We start from the raw sequence: 16,694 nt of genomic DNA, 5'->3' as shown, positions 1-16,694 counted from the left end.
TGGAAATTCCAGATATTTGCATGAAACAAGCTGAGCATGCAGGATCCTTCTCCACGAACAAAAAATTTACTTTTACTATGACTTATGTTTGTGCAAAATTTTTGAAAAATCCAAGGCAGTGTTACTGAGAACGGTTGAATGATTTGGGGGTAATTTTACCCCTATAATACTCCGCAAGGGGAGCAACCAGAGTTATCCTAAAAACTCTGTTCTGGCAAAAATTTACTTTCATCATGACTAATGTTTGTGTAAAATTTCAAAAACATCCAAGGCGTGATTATTAAGAAATGTGCGAACAAATGAACGAACGGAAGTGAATTATTAAGTCCAATTCCTTCTTTGTCTGGAGACTAATTAATAAATAATAATTGAGCTTCTTCACATCATATATTTTAAACAGCATCCAAGTGTCATTTCAGATCTCTATTATAATAAATATTGGCCTTATTTACTTAATATGCTGCTCCAAATGTCTATTATAATAAAATATAAAACTGACATTATGTCACTTCTACACTATTGGAACGAAATTTTGTAGTCGATAAATGGGGTTTTCAAATAAAAACCAATGTTTTCTACTGGCTTTTTTTTTTTTTGTCAATTCTAATAAATTGCAATGTTAGCTTCCAAATTATGCAGTCGAAATTATCTGAATATTACTGAATTATTAAAAAAAAACAACAACTTTAATCATGTTGGCAGGTGAAAAATTGTGGCCATCTTGTTTTAATAAAATAAATTGAAACAGAAAATAACCTTCTTTCTGAACTCTCCTGTGTCTTACATAAGCAAATACGATCGTTTTCTTAAACTTCTATTTTCTTTAATAAATAATTTTCTACCTTATCGATTTTCATAATTTTTGGATATAATCATCTTAAAAATATGAGGAATACATGGATACCATTGTTTTTATGTGATAATCAGCATTACAATTTCCGAAATTTCGTTCTGATAGTGTAGAAGTATCAACATTATTTACTTCGTATGGTATTTCAAATGTCCATTATATTAAAATATGGTATTTCAAATGTCCATTATATTAAAATATGGTATTTCAAATGTCCATTATATTAAAATATGGTATTTCAAATGTCCATTATATTAAAATATGGTATTTCAAATGTCCATTATATTAAAATATGGTATTTCAAATGTCCATTATATTAAAATATGGTATTTCAAATGTCCATTATATTAAAATATGGTATTTCAAATCTTCATTATATTAAAATATGGTATTTCAAATGTCCATTATATTAAAATATGGTATTTCAAATGTCCATTATATTAACATATGGTATTTCAAATGTCCATTATATTAAAATATGGTATTTCAAATTTCCATTATATTAAAATATGATATTTCAAATGTCCATTATATTAAAATATGGTATTTCAAATCTTCATTATATTAAAATATGAAAGTACAATAAATGTCTATCTTTTTCAAATATATAAAACCTAAGAAAATAATGTTTCTATTCCTTCTAAGATATTGCAACTAAAAAGCACAACAATGTTTTCTCCTTTTCCTCTAGATATGTAAAGTGTATATATATCATATCAAAAATTCACATGAATTAAATATTATAACCTATTTTACATAGTGGATATAACAAGTCAAAACAGTTGCTTTTTTTACCGGTTTTATTCATATTTATTAACTTTTTAAAACCAATTTTTACAGAATGATATTTAAAAAGAGAGGTCAGGAATTTGTAATTTTTACAAAAGTCAAGAGTTAAACTGACTCTAGAATCGGGGTTCAAATATTTTTCTCCTCACCTCATAATTGGTGTCCAGACTTTGAGTTCTTATTTACTTGCAAGGAGAGAGTTAGACACATGGTCGGTTTTTAATATGGGGAGGAGTCCAGCTCCTCAAAAGGAGCACACTGGGACAAAAATAAAATATTTCATCAGTCTAGAAGACCCCTTCCTCACTGAATGATGACAGCAAAGATGAAGTAGAACACCTTGTTGTTAGAGTTCGTTTTTTTTTTTTTTTGGGGGGGGGGGGTCCAGAGGATTCCCAACCTCTGGTTCATAAGGTGCATCGTGATCATCTTTTATTTTACTCCCTTAAAGAAACAAGCAAACAAAAGCAAGCAGTAAAGATAGCACAGGATTTCCTCTGCAATCTGTGTCTCTTTGTCTACTACGAAAAGTTGTTATCTCTGAACCTTGAAATAGAAACGAAAAATAAAGATTTTCTTCCCTCTTTTTCCTCCAGTGTCCTGATCTTAAGAAACAACAAAAGATCAATAAAAATGTCCTCGTACATAGACATTTGCTTTGGAATCAACTGAAACGATGCCAAAGCCAAGAGTTGGTTAGCCAACTTCTTATTGGGAAGCGTGTGTGCCAGTTGACAGTTCAATAGCTCAATTTCCAAATGACATTTGGACATCAGCTGCTTGAATTACAATTGGCCAAACAATTTAAGTTTTACATCTGAACAAAATACCGCCTTTCTCACACTATAGATATTTACAGTATAAATCTTTCTAGAAAATATATTAAACTTATGCTCACTGATTTATGATCTGCTATAATTTTGAATCCAACCTAATTGAACAAAAACCAAAGAGTAATAAAAATTAAAATTAAATAAATGAATTTTTTTTTTGTGTGTGTGTGAAAATTTAGGGTCTCATAATAAAACCTTTTATTAAAGATTTCAAACGAGAAAAGAAAGAAATAAAGGTATTATTACAATATGTCTTTATCTATGAGTTTTATATTTAAAAAAAAAAATTAAAAAGAACCTATTACATGTTGAAGTAAAATAGGATCAAGATATAGATCAGGAAAGTTAAACATTTTAAGAATTAAATTAAATTCCCATTTAATTCAAACTTTCAAAGAGAATACAGCCTTAAATCCAGGAGGGGAGGGCAGCACTGTTAGAAATCAGTATTATCCATGTTTTTTTTTTTACTTGGGAGTCACCACTTATCAAGACCCGAAGGCCACTTAAGGATAAAAGTTAATAAATGTAAGGTGGTAGTGTAGTAATCATTAATGGTGTAAATTAGGTAGAATTTGATTATTTAAGGAGACAGCTTAACAGGAACTTGTTTCCATTGGATTTGAAGATGACGATGCTGTATTCAATCGGGAAGCAGGTTAACGGAACAGTGTTCCAAAGGCAGGCAGTTCTGGGGAAGAAGCTTTGTTCATGGAATCTGTGTTTAGTTTTAGATACAGATAGAGAGTGGGGAAAATCATATATAATGGTTGTAGTTAGTCGAATGTGGCGAGGGGGGACCATAGATTGGACTTCAATTGGGCACGTGCCATGAAAATAATGATAGAGCAGAGATAGGCTCGCAACATCTTTTCTGTGGGATAAAGATTGCAGGGGAGAGAAAAGGGCATCACCACGTAGGTTTAGAAATCGGTTTTGAACTCAAAGCAGGATAAGGCACACTGAGCAGCTCTTGCCCTGGTGTGGCAACAGTATTCCATTTTAGGGCGTAACTGGCTCTTATACAGATAGTGGATTGCATCTGCAGTGAGATATCTACTGGAGCGGTAGAGTGATCTAACCATTTTTCCAGCAATTTTGGCAACAAATTTGATCTATGTGTTCCATTTCAGATCAGGAGTGAAGGTCAGTCCCAGAAGGTTTGTCAAGACATGGAGCTTTCCCCGAGACGAGAGCTCTTCATTTCAATTGGGGTATGGGAGGAGCAGAGTGATTATGATGAAAGGAGAGAAGCTTGGTTTTCGTTGCATCAAAATTAACCAACCACCTTTTTCCCCACTGCACCACATTCTCAAGATCAGAAAAGAGGGAATCATAAAGATCTTGATCATTGCTGACCTTTGAAGTGTTGCCATAGATTCTTGTGTCATCTGCATAAATGTCTATGAATGATCTAAAAATGTGATTTGGGAGATCACTGATGAAAATCAGGAAGAGAGTTGGGCCCAAGATAGAACCTTCAGGGACGACAGCATTAATGCTATGAGTTTCTGATTTCTGCCCATAAACAACTACTCTTATAAGCCTATCAGAGAGAAAGGATTTAATAACTGAGAGGACATTTTCAGCTTTCAATATAATTAATTTTCATTTAATACAAAACAAATTACATTTGTAAGAATTTTTCACTTATTGGAAACCTGGATTTTAGTTTTATATTGTAAAAATTGGCTTATGAGCCAATAGCATACAAGAAAGAAAATGAACTATGATCACAATTCAGCTACTGATCGATAAATAAAATAAATATGGTAGCAAAAATAAATTTGGTAGCATTGTTTACGCTTTGCAAAGATCTATTAAAAGTTTTTAGGCATAATAAAAATAAAATCGTATGTGCAAAATCTCAACTCTGTGATTACACAAGACCCATTTGTAGCGTAAACTCAACAACAAACTGGATGAAAAAAAAAAATGAAGCTGCCTCTTCGTCACAATCTAATGATTTTTTATTATTACTCATGACTAATCGTGAAGGGTAAAAATAAATATATTTTGTGATCTACTAAAATTACTTCATTCTGGAATAAAATTTTCTCGTTCAATAGTAGCCACACAAACCATAAATTATTTTCCTTGTTAAGATGTTCATTACAGAGGCAGTCTCTTTCATTGGAAAACCTAGCAGGCCGTCTGGCATTACCTGATTGTAAAATAAGCATAAATATTATATTTTAATTAATACAGAAACTGAGACATATGCATGTGAGTATTATATTTTTTTAAAACCTTTCATTTCTTGTAAATGAATAAAAAGAACAAAAATACTCGAGCTAAGATTGAAACTAAAACCTAAAAACAGTGAGTCAAGTACGATAACCATTACACCAGCATGACACGGTCTTCAAAAGTTGTTTTCAAACTACTTATTCTTAAAATAAATAATCTATAACGTGAACTATTCACGCATTAGCATTCGTGAAACATAAAAAAATCTTCCAAGTACCAATTTTTCAATTTTGAGCCCTTAGCAGCCTGTTTTTTCCCTAGTGAAAATGGATGAAAAAGTTTTTCACATGTCTGAATATCCTATATACCAAATTTCAAGTCTGTAGATTAAAAATTTGTTGAGTATATAGGTTGAGAAATGTCCTTACACACACACAATCTCACTTTTATAGATATATAGATAATGTCTACATCTTGAAAAAAAAATCAAACATTTAGTGTACCATTTTTTTTTTTTTTTTTTGCATCACTGGCATCATCTCATTCCCTACAATCTTTATTTTATATTTTATTCTATAATTATTTATTTTTTTAAGCCATGTTCCTATACCTTGACCCCGCCAAAGACCACATCATCACTTAGGTGGATAAAGGATGATATAATTGTTCAATGTAAGTCTGTCGCAGTGCAAAAGAAATCACTGCCTCCACTTTGTTTACCTTTTTCTTATCGCTTTCGTGTCTACTTTTTTCTCTCTCTCATTTGAAAAAGAAACAAATGAAAACAAACGCTCTGCGCATGTCAGACGACTTCCGGTACAGATTTTTTCCATTTTCGCTTAGGCCCTTAGAAATTGTGATTTTTTTTTCAATTCTTGGGCACTAAGACCAATAATTAACTCACCCCATTTATACTACACTTTATTAAATAGGAGTGTTTACCTTTTTAACACACATTTGCGATGCCATGAACTCATCTAAATTAATCAGAAGCACTTATTCGTTTGTTGGGAGCGTCGACACTTATACGACCGATCCTATATGAAAAAACTGACCTTTCTGGCTCGTGTTAGCTCCCCTGGGAGTTTGGAAGCCTCCCGAATCCATCGACACAGTCGAGGAACCCCTGGCAAGGGTCCAACTCCTCAGCAGCAGCAGCGACAATATCAACAACAGCAGCAACAGTATTTCAAAACAGCCTTTTTCAAGGCTGTTTTTCACAAACTACTCCTGCTTGCATCCTGAGACCAGCTTCAGCCTCTCCAGCAGCTCCAGTCTCCGGCTCCAGGCTCCAGTCTCTGCTCCAGCCTCTCCAGCAGCTCCAGACTCTAGCTCCAGTCTCCGGCTCCAGCGACTCTAGGCTCCAGTCTCCTGCAGTTCCAGGCTCCAGCAGCTCCAGTCTTCTGCATTTCCAGACTCCAGCAGCTCCAGATTCCAGCAGCTCCAGTTTTCAGCTCCGGTGCCTCCCAATTTTTCAGCGACACTCTCCCCTGTGTTGCTTGTCCACTGCTACCACAGGATTCCAACGACGTCATCCTCTGCTCGCTAACACCATATTCCCACGGTTCTTTGACAACACTACTATGACTTGCTGATCAGTTTGCCGACAACTCTTTCGTTTTGCCTGCCAGTATTCCTACACCGCCAGCCTGACGTTTTTTCTGCAAGTATTCAGAATTTCTTTCTTTCAACTCTGAACTTACATAAACTCTATCTGCTCGCTAGCTTTACTTGAACTTTTTGCTTACGCTAGCTTGCTTGAGACTCTTCGCTTATGCAAACTTACTTGCACTCACATGAACTCTTGTTGTACATGCTATCCTTTTGTACTTTTGCTTGTGCTAATCTTATATGAACCTTTTCCTGCTTATGCTAGCCTTATTAATTATCGCTCATGCTAGCCTTATTAATTATCGCTCATGCTAGCCTACCTGTACTTCTACATGTAATAAGCTTACTTGCCTTTTGCTTTGTTTACGCTAGCCTACTTGCACCTTTCACTTTAGCCAGCTGTCTTGTATTGTTGTTAACACTAACCTACTTTAATTTGGCCAAAAATCTTCTTAAACTTTGTTTTTCTACAGACAACCGGTACCTTACGCTACCGCCTCACAAAATCCTAGTCTATTTTGATTTTTTTCCCCCCTTTTTCGTCAGAAATAAAAGGACAACCTTTTCGTCTTTTAAACGATCTATCCGTGTCTGTCGTTTCTTCTTTGCCAGTTCACCGTTTTTCTTACTGCCCGTGTCATCTTTCATATAAGTTGTAGAGTCGATTGTCTCCGGACAACCGGCTACCGCAACAAGTCTAGATATCATTTCGAGCATTTTCTCAAATAAAAAATCTACTTGACAATCTTCAAGTAGAAATGAACTAAAACACCAAAATTAAATAAATCAACCCAAATTATTCAAGCATTGTTTTTGGAGAAGTTAATCTTAGCATTAAAATAAAAAGTAATGGTAATAGTTAATGCTAGTAAAACTAAGCTGCTTTCCTTTAACAATTACAAGACGCCTCTGCAATCAACAATATCAATTACAAATAACACCCAACCTGAGAATTCTTCCTTCAAACTCCTCGGCTTAACATTCACGGACAATACAAACTGGAACAAATAGATTCAGGACATTGCAAAGGCTATTGCAAAGAAGGTGGGTTCCTTCTATCGAGCTAGAAGACTACTCATACCTGAGAGTATCCTGTAGATCTATAAGGCCACTATTCGCCCATGCATGGGTTATTGTTGCTACATCTGGGCTGGTGCATCTACCAATAGCCTGTCCCTCTTGGATAGGGTCCAAAAAAGAGTTTCCAATCTAATAGATCCTAACTAAGCTCCAACCATCGTTGCAATGTTGCATCTCTCTGCCCGTTTTACAAGTATTTTAATGGGATGTGTTCTGATGAACTTGTTGCACTTGTTCTTCCTCGACGTACATATCCCTGACAAACCTGCTCAAGAACAAAATCTCACCCCTTCACTGTTGTTGTCCCTAAATGCCAGAAAGCTTTCTACTCTAATAGTTTATCCCCTCGAACAGGTAGACATTGGAATTCCCTTTCTGCTACCTGCTTTCCTGACTGTACTAATATGCAGAAGTTTAAATGTAATGTAAACAAACATCTTGTTAATCTTTCCTAGACATGATCCCAAATAGTAGCCCCTTACATCCAAGTGATGATATGCTTTGTTAAGGATGTCCGTGAGTAAAAAAAAAAAAAGGTACACAAGTCGGTTGTCAACAATCTGCGTCAACTGCTAAGCAAGAGAAAAATCATCACTAAATCTTTCTTCATCATCAGCCTTGTTGGGGTAAGCTGGATATTCCACACAAGCATTTTTTTTTTTGGTTTTTACAAAGAAATCACCCCTTATCAAGGCCCAGAGGCCACTCAAGGATAAGAGTTAAATAGTGTGCAGTTAAAGTGATTGCAGATGTGAATGTTAGCAGAAGGATGAAAAGAGAGAATCTTATTATTTTATTTTCAAGAGTTTTGCTCCAAGAAATTGGGGAGGAGACGGAAGATGAAAAGATGCTGTGAGCAAGAACAACACAGAAGCATATAAAGTTCTTCATTTGAGATGCCATTACCATATGGAAAATGTCCCGGATGAAAGCATGTATTCCATGTCCATAGGGATCTTGAAAGTCATGTTTAGAGGTTATTTTCAAATAACCTGAAATCTTAATGAAGGTATTGATCAAGATTGATGGGCCGATGCTAGTTTCACACAATGGCAACAAGTCAGGATTGGTCTTCAATAAATGGATTTCAATCTCTGAAAGGTTGGAACGCACACCTCTCATGTTGGAAAAGGAGACCTGGTATTAGGGATGCACATTACGTAAATTTATGCTTATAAAGAGTTAAATGTACATAATTTATTCAAAGAACCCAACTGAAATGCCTGTCGGCTGTGAATGGATTTCAACAAAACTTTGCATAAAAATTTAACTGTATATAGAATTCTTATAATTTTTATAAAAATTATTTACATGATTTTGATTCTAGACACTATTAAAAATCTAAGGCTTAAGCTTAAGGACACTTAAGAAGAAACTAAAACTCTTCCTTAATTGGTGTCTAATGAATATGGATTAAATTTAATATAAAGCTGAAATATTTTAATTTTCAGATGAGAGGTTGTGGATATATTATGACAGATAAAGCCCCTTTAAACTACTGAAAAGAAACTGAAATATTAATTGATGTCTCATACCTATTGTTAAAATTTACTAAAAAATCGAAAATATTTGAGTTTTTATGTAGAGCTTCCACCCCTATCCCTCTCTGTACATTTACATGAATTAAATTGAACTAAATACAGCACACATTACCCACTCTGATGCCTAGCAGCTCTAATAATGATCAGTTAATTAGTTTAAATGTGAATTCCTGTACATACAAATATATAAACATATACATATACCTAACTTTATATAAACAGATATACATATAAAATCTTTGTGAATGTAAGCCTTTAAGAAATAAAAAAAAAGAAAGAAAAACAAGATACAGGACAGAACGATAAAATTGTCACCCTAGGAAAGATGATATAATTCCATTTCTGTTTCATGAAAACCGGTTTTCTTCATTTGTTACAAACCATCTACTAGTTGGCCAGTTGTGTACAAATCGCAAGAGCAATAGGAGCCTTCTAACATGCCTGAAAGTGATACAATTTTCAATGAGGGAGAGCAGAGATGCGTCGTTGTACAGATCGTGCTCTCTACCAATCCAAGTTATGAGAACAGGGCCATTGCCAGCACCCTCAAAATGCAAACCCAGATGGCTTAACATGAGGACACACAACGCAGTTTAAAACCACGGTTATGGTCTTTGGTGTAGTTTCAAATGAGGGACACATCATGCCACCTCACATCTTCAAAGTCAGCTTGAAAGTCAACACCAAAGTGTACCTGGATGTGATGAAGAGTGTGATGATCCCCTGGTGCAATTAAGTGGCCGCTGGCAGACTCTGGGTGTGGCAGCAGTCCAAAGAAACCCAAGCTTGGCTTCAGAAGGAGTGCTACGACTTTGTACCCTTCTCTTATTGGCCCTCCCTCCTCCCCGACCTGAAACCGCTAGACTACTTTGGTCACACGTCGAGAACATCACCAATATAACCTCCCACAACACCAATGCCATCATGATCGCTGTCATCCATCAAGTACTCGCTGAGTTCCTGCCAGCACGTGGTAAAGGCATGCTCCCAGTTCTGGACCTGCATTGAAGCAGTGATTGAGACTGAAGGCGGCTACATTGAACAGATGTCAGCTCTACTACATAATAAAGTTACCTGAATAGATTTTTTTCAGTAAAAGTTTTAAAATAAATAAAGCTGTAGTGTTGTTTTTTTTTTGTAGGGCAATAAATTTATTGTTCCACTATGTACCTTGTAATACAATCTACTGCCTAGTTTATTAAACTATGGCGTATGGTTGAACATTTAAGAGAGCTTTGTTTTGGATTTTTTTTTTTTAATTAAAAAAAAGAAAAAAATATAAGATATTTATAACTAAACACTAAAACAGAAAACAGCTTTAGAAAGTAAAAAATAATCGACAGAAAATAAACATCAAATTTGAATTTAGTTATATCAGGTTTCTTTGCTAGTTAAAAATATATTCTTCTTTATTTTTAGAAAATAATACCTGTTGATTTTGCTCAGCCTGAAACCATATTTTATTCAAAATGACGTAAGATAATTCAATAAGGGTGTGATGCATCGAGTGCACTCGTTAGAGAATGCACTAACTGAAACTTTGGTTCAATGCTTTGTTGCTTTGAACAGAAGTTACTCTCCAGCATTTTGAACACAAATTATTGATGGCCTAGCAACCATTTAAACATAACCACTCCTATGCTTCCTCAAGTTGCTGATTGGAATCACAAGCATTTTCTTTTTAAGGTTGAGAAATGTTATAATAATGGCTAAAAAGATTATTCTGAAGAATGAAAGAAAGCAAAAGGATGAAACCATCACAGATTTTTTTTTTTTTTTTACATAGGCGTCACCACTTATCAAGGCCGATAAGCCACTCAAGGATAAGGGTTAAAGAGTGTACAGTAGTCAAAAGGACAATATAGTAATCGATAGTAATGGAAGTTCGGTAAATTTGTTAACTTAAGTGGAACGGCTCATCAGAAACTTGTTCACGTTGGACTTGAAGACAACCATATTATAGACAGCTGGAAAGCAGGAAAACGGAAGACAATTCCACAGGCGTGCAGTTCTAAGAAAGAAGCTTTGATCATGGAATTTACGTTCAGGTTTAAACGACCATTAAATGACCAAAATTAAAGCATTACATTTTCAAAATAAATATTTAGACATAAAAATAAGAAAAGGCTGAACAACACCTTTTAATCCTAAACTTCATTAAAAAGATTGAGCAAACTGAATTAGAAATTGATAACAGTCAAATTTTGATTTTCATTGTAATTGCAGCTTCTCATTTTTCCTTGATTCCTCTCTTTAATTGTTCAATACTAACAAACTCGTCACCATTGTCAATTATGTATTATTTTCAAACAAACTATTCAAAATTCCAAAGCTAAGCAGGGTAATTACGAAAAAATATGCTACAAATCTAAGGAGGCATTATCAAAGCCAAATATCTTATTGGTCTCTCAGAATGACTAATTCATTTTTTTATGGAAACTGCTCCAGAGAAGATATGAAACCACGATATAAGAAGATACAAAAAATACTATTACAAGGTCAAAAACTAGCCAACGATAAGTGTTCGATTCCCCTTTTGCCAGAAACATCACTCATGGAATGTGAGGACTAAAGAAAAAATAAAGGAAATGAAAGTTACGAGGCTGCCAAAAAATGACCCACGGTCCTCTTTCTACTCTCCTTCAATGATCTGGACTATTGTTTTGATTTTGGTTGTTATATTTACAACGTTTCGAATGGTATAATCTCCAACACTTAGGTGCTGCTCCTGAAAAAAAACGTGAACCTAATAGTCGACTTGGGAATTTTCATTTCAACTACCAAGATGCTTCTGATGATTGGAGGTTACATTGGCCGAAATGTGAAAGTTATAACAAAGATATGAACGGTAGTCCAAATATACTATTTGTTTTCTTTTATAATAATTACTCATCCTCTTTTTATAAGTAATTATTTTTATTATTTGAAATCTAACTGGTGAGAATATTAGCAACATGTGGTGGGGTGGAATTCGTGTGCAAATCAATTCTACATATATATAGTGTTAAAGTTGGAGTTATCAAACTTGATAGCTTTTTTCTATATATTTAGTTATGTCCCTTGTCTCAAGTGGATATTCAATATGGTGTCCGATTGACAGTAATATGTGTTTATTATATGTCGTGAGAAGCACTAAGTGAACTAACATTGGTAGCAAAGCGTATTCTTTCATGTGACAGATATTATATCTGTTCAACTTACGTTGAAACACAATTGAAAGAAAAATGGCATCATTTACGAAACAGCCACTTATTTTTCGGAGTAAAGAAATGTACACCAAGTGGAAACAAGACATAAGTATATGGTCTATCTTCACGGATTTAGCTAAGGAAAAACAGGGCCCAACTGTATTTTTGTCATTGCCACAAAACATATGAGAATGCATACGACACTTAAACATCACAGATATCAGCCAAACTGATGGATTAAAAATAATTATGGACAACTTGGACGTCATATATTTAAACAACGAAAACACAATGGCATACATGTCATTCAAGGAATTTTACTCTTAAAAAACGGCTTCTGGAATAAACATCTGGTGCGTTATGAATTCTTGCACCAGAAATTACATAAATACGAAATTTCTCTGCCGGAGGGGGTTCAAGCATTTTTTGCTTTAAACGCAGCGAATGTATCTGAAGAAAATAAAAAATTAACAAGGACAACATGCGAAAGTTTAACTTATGCAGCAAGGAAGGATACTTTTTTTAAAAAAAGGAGTGTTTTCTGATATTTCTTCACTGAAATGCACAATAGTTCCCACTATCAAGGAAGAAATTGAAACTGTAAATTTCAATTGAAACTGAAGTAAAAGGGAACAAAAATTTTATCAAGGAAACAAAACAAATCCAGTGGACAGACAAGGTAGGACAATGCAATGCGTTATTTTAAATGTGGTTCCACTAGGCATTTTGCTAGCGACTGTACTGGTTTTAGTCCTAGAAATATTAACACTGTTGTGGATTCAAACCATGCACACCTCTCATTACTTAATTCCGAGTCCTGTTATCGAACATTGATAAATGATTCAAACATAAAAATATCCAATCTTGTAAAAGAGACGCTGGGTATGGCAATGTTGGATTCTGCCTGTTCTAGAACTATTACTGGAGAACTTTGGTTTAATGTATTTCTTGGTACATTAAATGGCCGAGATAAGCGGTTAATAAAAAATCTAACAGGACATTTTGTTTTAATGATGGAGAGGAGGTAAAGGCAATTAAAGCAGTTAAATTTCAGGTAACTATAGGAGGCGTAACAAAGTGTCATAGCATACATAGAGGCTGACATTGTCAAAAATGGTTTATCTTTGTTAATAAGTCATTTTTAAAAGTGGCAGCTGTAAGATTTTAGACAAATATATAAAATTGCAAAAGATTGTAATTTCTGGACATTATAGTCTTCCATTGAAAAATATGCTTTGGCAGACTGAAAAGTCACCAAACTTTGTTACATTGTGAAGCTTTAAAAAAATGCTCTAGAATGGAGGAAATAACAAAGGCTGAGAAATTACATATCAAAAGAGAAATTGTATCATTGGTGAGAGGCAGTAAGGCCTTTCATGATAAGGAGTTTCTGGCTCTTATTAAGGATGTCTGTGATTCGTGTTCAGTTTGTTTAAGGCTTAGAAGACCTCCCCTCTCTTCGTCCGGTGATGGGATTGGCTCTTGGAAACTGGTTTAAGGACGTTGCATGTGTGGGGTATAAAGAATTCAGATCAATGCTAGATTTTACACATAGTTGCCACATCCACTGGGTACTCTGCACAAACTTACATCATTTCTATTGTTATTTATTATTTATCTTAATTTTTCAACCATATTTCTTCCAAAACAATAAACATTCTCTCATCAATTGTTGAAACAATAAAGGAATGCTCTGTTTTCCAATCTCTCTCCAAAACATTTTTTATTTTCATTTTCATTTCATTATTTTCTCATATATGGCTTCAAGCTAAGATGCCTTTGCCTGGGTTTCTAATCTGTACTGTGTCCTCCCCTCCCCTCCCCCCAATATTATTATATTCCTAAAAGCTTAATTTTAATTTATTTCATTCTGGAAGAATAATAATACTAGGATAGATCTTCATAAAGCACTGGCAATATCCCTCACTGGTAATTTTCTCCGTGGGTAATTATCCAGGTGTGAATGTTCCATCCATCGAGATAAACAATGTAAATTACATTTAGAAGGGTCATCTGTTGTGATTACCTAGCTATGTTATTAAATAAGACATCATAACTAATAATTATCACATATACATTATTATGTATGAAATTATTCTACATCCACCATATCCATGCTCTGGAAATATATGCGACTCTTGTATGTATTTTTAACCACCTGACTGCTCAACCCTCATGCTGCATTTTTATAGCATAGGTATGAGAAAACTGAGAAAAAGTCCAGGTTAGGTTCAATGACGAAAATGTAGACATCTGACTCCTATGTGAAGATATTGTTTAAAAAAAAAAAAAAAGACACAAAAGCAGATGCACAGATTTCTTTATCCCTAGATCTGATTTAAATAAGACTCTGCACTTAGTGTTTTGTTTTATGGTTTTTTTTTCCGTTTCTTTTTTTTTTTTTTTTTTTACCTTTTATAGGTAATGTAAGTTTTCACACTCCTCTGCCATCAATCAGCATACCACAATGACCTACAGTCGCTGTTTCAGCTTTGTGTTGGGAAACACTTTTTCTCAATTCTATCTTGTCACATTTCGTTGGACGAAAATGTAGACATCTGACTCCTATGTGCAGATATTGTTTAAAAAAAAAAAAAAAAGACAAAGAAGCAGATGCACATATTTCTTTATCCCTAGATCTGATTTAAATAAGACTCTGCACTTAGTGTGTGCAGGTGACACTGGGGCTCCTTCACTAGTTTTATCTTCTTCAAGTAAGAAAACTATTATTTAGTCGATAAAAAGTTTCTTATCTTTCCATAATGCAGACAGGTAAATATTTGCTCTTCTAAGTAGACAATCACTTATAACCGTGTTGATTGTTTTCAACCATTCATTCTAGAAGAAGACAATACTGGTTACTTCCTGACAATTCCAGAAAATTGTTTTATTGTTCTGTTTTATGGGGGTTTTTTTTTCGTTTCTTTTTTTTTTTTTTTTTTTTTTTTACCTTTTATAGGTAATGTAAGTTTTCACACTCCTCTGCCATCAATCAGCATACCACAATGACCTACAGTCGCTGTTTCAGCTTTGTGTTGGGAAACACTTTTTCTCAATTCTATCTTGTCACATTTCGTTGGAATCATTTTTATTTTGTTTCCTAAGAATGAAAATATGTCAAAAATAATACAAAAATGGCCATTTTTGCAGATAAGATCATTGTTCTTAAACAATCTTGAAAATGCTTTCCAATGTTGACATTTTCTTAATATAAAAAAATGTGACAACTTAGCTTTGTCTTTATTCAACTTTATTAAATACATTACCAAACAGGGAGACCTGGCGTTGTCTAGAAGTGATGATCAACAAATGTTTCACACTCCCATATTTTTACTGTCATTGAAATTGACCATTTTTCAATCAAGTCGATTGATTACCTGCTCTGGCTGGGGATCTTCGCAGTGCGCCGAGAGGAATCTTCACATGCTTCCCCACAGTGACTTAGTCCACAATACATTGTAGTCTACATTGCACTGTAGAGAAGTTACTGTTGATTTTATAAAATTAATTCTCATATATAATGGCTAAAATTAAAGTTTAAAATGCAAAAGTCAAGTATCATGTTTCAATTGCACTCTAAACAGAAACATTAATTTTGTACACGCACCTGTCATATCAAAGAACCTGCTGTTGGTTTTATATGCATGGCCTCACTGTTTGTGCGGTGATAATTACTTGAATTTAAGTTTAAAATGAAAAAGTCGTGTATCATGGGGCAATTGTACTTTAACACACTCCTGTGATATCAAAGAACCTACTGTTGATTTTATACATAGTGAAACGATAAAATCATCATCATAGAAAAGACAACATGATTCCATTTCCGTTTAATGAAAACCGGTTTTCTTTTTTTTTTTGTTACAGGCCATCTACTAGTTGGCCAGTTGTGTACAAATCCCAAGAGTGATAGGAGGTTTCTATCATGTCTGAAAGTGACACAATGTTCAACAGACAAGATCGAAGATGTGCTGCTGTACGATTCATGCTTTCTACCAATCCAAGTTATAATATCAGGACCATTGCCAGCACCCTCAAAATGCAAATCAGGATGTTTCAACACTTCAGGGCACAGCTCAACACATCAGACGACCCTTTGGAGGTGGTGGAGAAGAAGCCCAAGGCTGAGGACATTGCCAGGAAGACCTGGACCAAAGAGTTCATTGAAAAGGTCTAAGCAATCATTGAAGAAACTCTCCAGCAGCCTATTCGGCCAATTGCCAGAGATTTAGGTGTCTCACACACAACTGTGAATGCATGTGTGAAGGAGGACTTGAAGTGTAGGTTCTACAGGTACCAGACAAGCCAGATCTTGACTGAGAAGACAAAGAACTTCAGGCTAATAAAGTCTGTCATATTGCTCAACAAACTAAAGTATCCCAAAAAGCAAAACATACTCTGGTTCTTTTCAGATGAAAACAACTTTTGCCAGGACCAGGTGCACAACAGCCAGAACTATCGTTGGATTGTCACAAATAACAGGGACATGCCCAGAATTATGAAAACAAAGTTTCCGGACACGGTTATCATCTTTGGTTTGGTTTCAAGTGAGGGCAACATCATGCCACCTCACATCTTTAAAAGTCTTGAAAGTCAACACCAAAGTGTACCTGGA

At 34.6% G+C, this 16,694-nt stretch overlaps 1 protein-coding gene across 4 annotated transcripts in view; it reads right to left on the bottom strand.

Annotated features, from left to right (window-relative positions):
- LOC145269813 (diphthine methyl ester synthase-like) overlaps window positions 1–16,694 on the bottom strand; it is a 902,043-nt gene that overhangs the window by 727,754 nt on the left and 157,595 nt on the right. The window lies entirely within an intron of this gene.

This window comes from Euprymna scolopes, chromosome 4 (assembly GCF_053919585.1).
Source record: "Euprymna scolopes isolate OS-2025 chromosome 4, ASM5391958v1, whole genome shotgun sequence".
In the NCBI taxonomy this organism is placed as follows: Eukaryota; Metazoa; Mollusca; class Cephalopoda; order Sepiida; family Sepiolidae; genus Euprymna; species Euprymna scolopes.
The sequence above is the reverse complement of the archived record's forward strand: the minus strand, read 5'-3'. Positions and strand labels throughout refer to the sequence as shown.